The 7205-nt window shown below is 30.6% G+C and overlaps 1 long non-coding RNA gene across 2 annotated transcripts; it reads left to right on the top strand.

Annotated features, from left to right (window-relative positions):
* Window positions 1–3665: 3665 nt before the first annotated feature.
* On the top strand, window positions 3666–4969 carry LOC104881325 (uncharacterized). Of its 2 annotated transcripts, XR_002031485.1 has the most exons (3): window positions 3666–4023; window positions 4131–4363; window positions 4475–4969. It is a non-coding gene; the product is annotated as an uncharacterized LOC104881325 (long non-coding RNA). The 2 variants fall into 2 exon arrangements; XR_009467389.1 differs by having other exon boundaries at window positions 3666–4363.
* Window positions 4970–7205: the final 2236 nt, after the last annotated feature.

Raw genomic sequence — 7205 nt, 5'->3', positions numbered from 1 at the left:
ACGTTTTACAATATTCATCATGAGTATCAATATTAGTAGTGAACCCTTGTATTATTATGTTATTAATGAAGTTCCCATATATCACTAGGAACACGGTGGGAGCTTAATGGAGATGGATAAAACCTTTGAACAATTAAAGACACATCTAATTGATTTGTCTCATGGTCCAAGTAGTAGGTGTGAAAAAGTTTTGACTGAATTTGAGGAGAAATATACTACATTGAAAGGTCTCTTCGTTGGATCAAGCGAAAAACCTTTGAGAATGCACGACAAGGGAACGAAGAATGACATTCTCTCGTGTGAGAGAAGTTTTGAAGATAAGGACAATAAGAATGGAAATGAACATTATGTTCACACTTTGTCAATTGAGAAGTTATGCACTGAGGACTTGAATGGAAAGAATGAAGATGCATGTGCTACATCAATTGAAGTGCATATCATTCCAGACGAAAATGTAGATATTTTACCATTTCCAATCAAAAGGAGTAGAAGAGATTATGGAAAGGTATGTATCATATAAAAGAAAAAAATATTTTCTTTACAATTGAGAAGTTATGTACTGAGGACTTGAATGGAAAGAATGAAGATGCATGTGCTACATCAATTGAAGTGCATATCATTCCAGACGAAAATGTAGATATTTTACCATTTCCAATCAAAAGGAGTAGAAGAGATTATGGAAAGGTATGTATCATATAAAAGAAAAAAATATTTTCTTTACAACTACTTAACCATTGCATAGTAAATAGATGTATATTAATGGTATTTTCCATATTAGGAACCATTATGAGCACTATGTGGTTATCCCGATCATGTCATGAAAACATGTACATTAAGGGAGAGGAAACCAAGTAAATTCAAGGTCTCCCCGTTTGTACACAATTTAAGGAAGATGGGAAAACGTCAAGCATCAGAGGTTTAATACAAATAGTTTAATATCATGTTCTTATTTTGGATACTCAACATATATAGGTAATAATTATGTCTTGTTTTCAATTTAGTCAATCCCCATGTCCATTCGTGAAGACGTGGTGGATGGTCAATCATTCAATGTACTTCAATCTCTTGTTGCTAATTATGTTTTCAATAAAGGATTGTTAAAAAGGTTTGTAGTGTCTAGAATATTAATAGATGTCTTGTTACAATTTTAGCCTTCATATGCTTCCAATTTAGTAAAGAATGTTTTAACATATTATTATTTTAGTGAGCTTCTTGTTAACTTTGATCATGAACATGGAATTCGTGGAGATTTTGAGTGCTTACGCCCTAGACAAAATTTGATGGATGTTGTAAGTACCTACTTCATTTATTTCAATTGTGTGCTAAATTAATTAAATTAATTTATTGAAGTTATTGTTTAACAACAGGTAATAAAACTAGAAGCCTCAAAGCTAAATTATTTTCAGAGGCAATTTATAGGCATTGCAAGTATAAGATGTTATCTTCCCACGACATTTTCAGTAAGCTCATATTTCTCTTCTTGTTTACTTACGTATTAAGTACAATATACTAATGTTCATATTATGTTTTATTATTAGCAAATGATTTTGTGCGGGACTCCTCATCATTTTTTTGATAGAAAAACATCCATCGGGAGTAAGTACATTAGCGAATTAGATGATTGCGAGAAGGTTAGTAATTATTTCTAATGTTTAATTGCATATATGAAATTTAGAATAGATATTGTTTTCACCTATAATATAGTAGATTTTTTGTGCCCCAACTCATATATATTGTTTTTCTAACTTTACAACTATTTATTCCAATGCATGACGAATGCCCTAGTCATTGGTATTTGTGCGTCATTGACTTCAAAAACTCTCATATCCAAATTTTGGATTCATTACAATCGAAGAATCGAGACAAGTTCCAGTTTCAGAGTGTCAAAACAGTGGTATGCTTTAATGTTTATATTTTCCTTTTATTCTGTTTTTTTCTCTCTTCCATATTTATTAACACTTTCATAATAAATTAGGTTGAATTTTGTCAAACGTTCTTCAAACTGTATGACATAGGGACAGATGTCTTCCAATTCTCCATTGATTGGGCTCCTTCGATTCCGACCCAAGAGAATGGGTTAGTATGAATACATAACTCACATTACTATTGTTTATCTGAGCTATAATTATACAACCATTCAATAAGTTGTTTTTCTTTTCTTTTATTTTTCTTAGGTGGAATTGTGTAGTGCATGTCATTAAACATATGCAGACATTCAACAATGGTGATTCCATGACGGTCTCCGACTTATGTAATTCTGTTAAACTACGTCGGGAAATAACAAGTGATTTAGTTTTACACGGAGGCAATAGAGAAAAGCAAACCATCGTCGCTATTATTTGTACAAAGATGTCGACATGAGCAATGGAAAAATTATTATTATGATATTTGTTGTTTTTCTAATATTTATAATTTCCATCTCCACATATCGTCATGTTTATTGGGAAGTTCTTACCTTGGATGACCATACATTATTCATCATTAAGTCCGTTTTATTTTGATTTTCTATACTCTTCTTTCAATATGGTCTGCAAATTGAAATTGTAATATATAGGCATCATTCATGTTCGACATGTTTGATTTTGTATGATCTTTTAGATAATTAGATTTTTTTTTGTTCCTATATATATATATTCATTTATCTATGCTAAAAATTATATAGTTAGTACCTGTAAGACTATAGGTTATGGTGTGAATCATAGGTACGACTTGTGAAGGTAGTGGAGACCGGTTGAGGAATTGTAACAACCGGGTGAGGAATTTTTTAACCAGTGGCAACCGGTTGAGGAATAAAGGGAACCGGTTGAGGAATTTTCTCAACCGGCCTGGTTGAAGATTTTTTTAACCAGTGGCAACCGGTTAAGGAATTTTCTCAATCGGTTGAGGAATTTTTAATATTTGTGAGTGTGTGTGTGTGTGTTTTTTTAATCCATTTTAGTCAACATCTACTAACTTTTTCCTTTTTGTTTTCCTTTTTCGTGGTCCCATTGACTCGTAAAACAAAATTTAAAACAATTTCTTCATCTTTATAAATCAACATCATAAATACAGAGAGTTTCTATTCAATAGGATAAACACATTTTTAGGTTGTGAGGATTCATTGAACTCAAAGTGGACAATGTCCGCACAAAAGAGATTGAAAGGTTATAAATAATATCAAAATTGATTTCGCATCTTAGTACGAGACTTTGTCTAATCCATCAAGGTGTTTATGGGTTTAACCCTGGGAGGCATTTTTCTTGGTGGCATATTATGATTCACAAAATATAAACTCTTGTAGATTCAAAGAGAGACAATTAACATATCATTCAACAGTGATTAGTAAGCACTCTTATATGTTTACAACTTCTTTTCTTGTATGGTTTGCCTTTCATGGCATTTACTTTCTTATTACTCACATAAAAAATGTCTAATTTACCTTTCAAATATAAAATGCAGTTATGTAGGAAGGCCATAAATTGAATATGATAAGATGGGAAATGTGTTCGAGGACAATCTTGCGTTCTTGCATTATAAGGTTTAGTAATTGTGTTTAGTTCTACAATAAACAATCTTCTTTTGACTCGGGATTTGGATTTTAACTATGATGAGTGTTTACTTATTTTTAATACGTTTTTCAGGAATCCAATTAACGAGATTTTGTCGACAAAAAATTAGAGGTTTGTTAACTCTCCCACAATCAGACTGGTTATCTTGCATAAATTTCAAGCAAATTTATATACCCCTTCTTTGATAGTCTTTTATATTGGAATTAAACATAATGGTGTCTTTGAATTATTTAAATCTTGGAAGCCAATTAAGGAGTCAGGCAATGGCGTGTTGTTAAACTTGATAATCATACAAATAAGATCCATTATGTTATTTTTCTTGCTAAAGAATTAAAACAAATGCTTTTGATTTTGAATGTTTCAGACTTCATGTCTTTTGTTTCACGTATGATATTGTCATCGATTGGCGAACTAGAAATGTCATCAAGAACTTTGGACCTTGACCATCTAGCCTTCTTCAATTCCTTTGAGATTGGTAATAATCCAAGGATCAATTGTTTTCTCAAAGTGGCTTATGCTAGCATTAGCATATGTGAAATTATAATGACTGTTCATTGTAAAGAAATCTTGTTACTGTGGCAGGAGAATAGACAATAATAGAGTCTCAAAATTTTAAATTTTGGGACTTCGGCATCAACACCTTTCTGGGACTCAGATTTCTAAATGGAATTATGCAAGGCATTGATACATTCTCAAAATTCCTTAAGATTTCTAAATGTGATCATAGTGTCTTAATGAGAGGCCAACTTTCTTCAATGTGGCTAAAAATTGAAGTTCGTATATACTAGATGGCCATCATCCCATGGACAAGAAATGTATGTTACTCTATCTTCACCTCTCGCTGTCTCACACCCTATTGGCTGAAGTTGCATTATCTACCTTAATTAAACACTTTTTTTTTTTTTTTTATCATCGTGATAAAACAGGTTTTGCCATGTGGGGAGACAATATACAACAGTTGGGCCTCTTGAATTACCCTCCTCAAGCATCTAGCCTCGGGTCAAGTATTTGGAATTATCTAGCTGATCACCAGACAACCTTCAACTGACCTTGGGGACTTCACATGAAGTAGACTCAATGCAAGTGATTCAGAGTCACCCCTACCTAATCCATTTCCGTGTCTTTGGGAAAACGAGGTCCATCAGATGTTATGGCCATTATCTCATGGCAATGGATGTTTTGAACCAGAGTCTAAAATGAAGTCATCACTGGATGTTAAGGTCATTATCCCATTGCAGTGGATATTTTGAACCAGAGTTTAAAACCAAGTCATTGACAAAGGCCATAGTGATGTCATTGATTTTATTCTAAACCCATCAAAAACAACATGAGATTCACTTTGATTTCCAGTTATGCAAGATCTATATGAGCTCAATTGTTTTGAAACTTGATTCATGAATACCATGCTGACATTCAGTTCATGAGTATCATGTACCAAAAGAAGGCACCAAGTAATTTATGTAATCCACTTTCAGGATTCCATCAAAAACCAATTGTTTCACAAAATTTGATCTAAAGATTCCTCTCTAATCAAACTTCGCAGGCAAAGCATGGCTTTCAATTCATGGTTAATCAACATGATCATTTGAAGATGCAGCGAGGTAGCAAGGTGTCTCTACTTCAGCCTAATCACCAATCTATATAAATTAAAGGGAAAACTTGTTTACTCTCCTTCCTTCAACCTTCTTCCTTGTCCCATTCACAAGCATCATATCCTGCTTACAGAAGTCACTTGCTTTTTTGTCCTTACAACATTTCAGTTGAATTACCAGAGATCTATCTATGTCTATTTCTTACATAGAGGGAAGTTTTAAGACAATACAATTTGTGGAGTTTTAATATTTATAAAAATCAAATAAAAAAAGAAGGAAAATGATTATAATTAAAAGAGTCTGTGTAGGTTGAAGAAATTTTTAATATTTTTTACTTCTAACACGACATGAACTCAAAATAATATAACCCATTGTCACTCATGTCTCTTTGTTAGAAAATTGCATAAGGGTTTTAACAAGATGACTTTTTTTTTTTTTTTTTTTTTTCTGTAGTGAAAAATTAACAAAAAAAAAAAAAAATTAAGCAAGTAGAAGTTACAAGGAAAAAAAAAAGTTATTTGAATGCCTATCCATCCAACTTTTGCTGTAAAAAAAAGGCAGTGTAGTTCTTTGAATGCTTATCTATCGTTCTAACTTTTACTTTAGAAAAAGGCATTTAAAGCCATGGAAAGTGTTAAAAAGAGCCCAAATGATTACCACCCATGATCTTTTACCAATAATTGCCTACAATGGCTCCACTTGCTAGCAGCCAGGCAACCAATGTTTTGCTTTTCTTTTATATATATTTATACTATTTTATTTAATTAGTGATGTTTAAATTTTAATTAATACTTAAATAATTATATTTATTTATGTTTAAATCTAATTATCAATAAGTTCAATGCAACCAGAAAAGAGATAGCTTATATTTATCATTTTAAAGTGAATTTTGATTGTAAATTATTGCAAGTGTATTTGCTTGACTAATCTTTTGAATGAGTCAAATTTAACAAGTTGCAAATAGGTTTCTTTACATAATCTTGATGTTGATGAGAACCTTGCCAACCATAATCATAAAAAGAGAAATAAGTGAAACTTCTTTTGCTTAATCGGGTTCAATAAATTGCAAGTGGGTGCTCTTACCTAATCTTTTAATTTAATCTTCATATTGATAAGAACTAAGGCAGTCACAATTATAAAAACAAAAAGATGACAGATTAATTCTATTGATTAATTTTGTTAACTCAAATTTAGTAATTGCAAGTAAGTTCTCTTAGGTCTTACCTAACATTTAAGTTAATCTTGATAAATATCATAACCTTGTCAACTATAATTATGAAAATTGCAAGTAGGTTAATCTCTTGCCTAATCTTTTAAATTTAATTTTGAGATCAATAAGAATCATATAGGTCATAATTGTAATAAATAAAAAAAACTCAAGCTAAAGTAAGTATAGATTGTTCAAGTTTTTTTATATTCATAAACTCCAGAAGAGTAGTAAAATCAATATTCAGAAAGTAAGATTAAACGATAATTTAACAGACTTATTCACAAAAGCTAAGGGCAACATTGTGAATTTCACATAACCATAGAAATAATAAAATCACAATCACATTCAAGACAATCAATTTTATGTGGAAAATCATCATACTAATTATGAAGACAAAAAAGTATGGGGTTTGATAAGTGAATTCGTTGCTGAGAGTTTATAAATGATAGAGCAAGTTGAGGTTGATTCTATTAAAGCATCCAACCCAAAAACACATTTAGGTAATATATATATAGACCTAAGAGCTTAGATGGTTGGAAATGGAATTTTCTTAAAAAAATAAAATATTAATTTTTCAAAAATTAATTAAAAAATATTTGTTGTTTAAAAAATAAAATATTAATTTCTATAAATTAATTAATAAATTTTTAAAAAATAAAATCTTAAAGTTGTCAAAAATTAATTAAGACATTTTAATTGAATTTTAAAACTTCAAATCCAACTCCACCTTAATAAAAAATCTTACATTTAACAAATCTTTTTAAACTTAATTTAATAATATCATCAAATCGAATTTTTAATGGAGAGTAAATCACTATCTAAAAAAAATTTCATACTAGAATAAAAAAGGATTTC

This window comes from Vitis vinifera, chromosome 13, assembly GCF_030704535.1.
Source record: "Vitis vinifera cultivar Pinot Noir 40024 chromosome 13, ASM3070453v1".
Lineage (NCBI taxonomy): Eukaryota > Viridiplantae > Streptophyta > Magnoliopsida > Vitales > Vitaceae > Vitis > Vitis vinifera.
The sequence above is the reverse complement of the archived record's forward strand: the minus strand, read 5'-3'. Positions and strand labels throughout refer to the sequence as shown.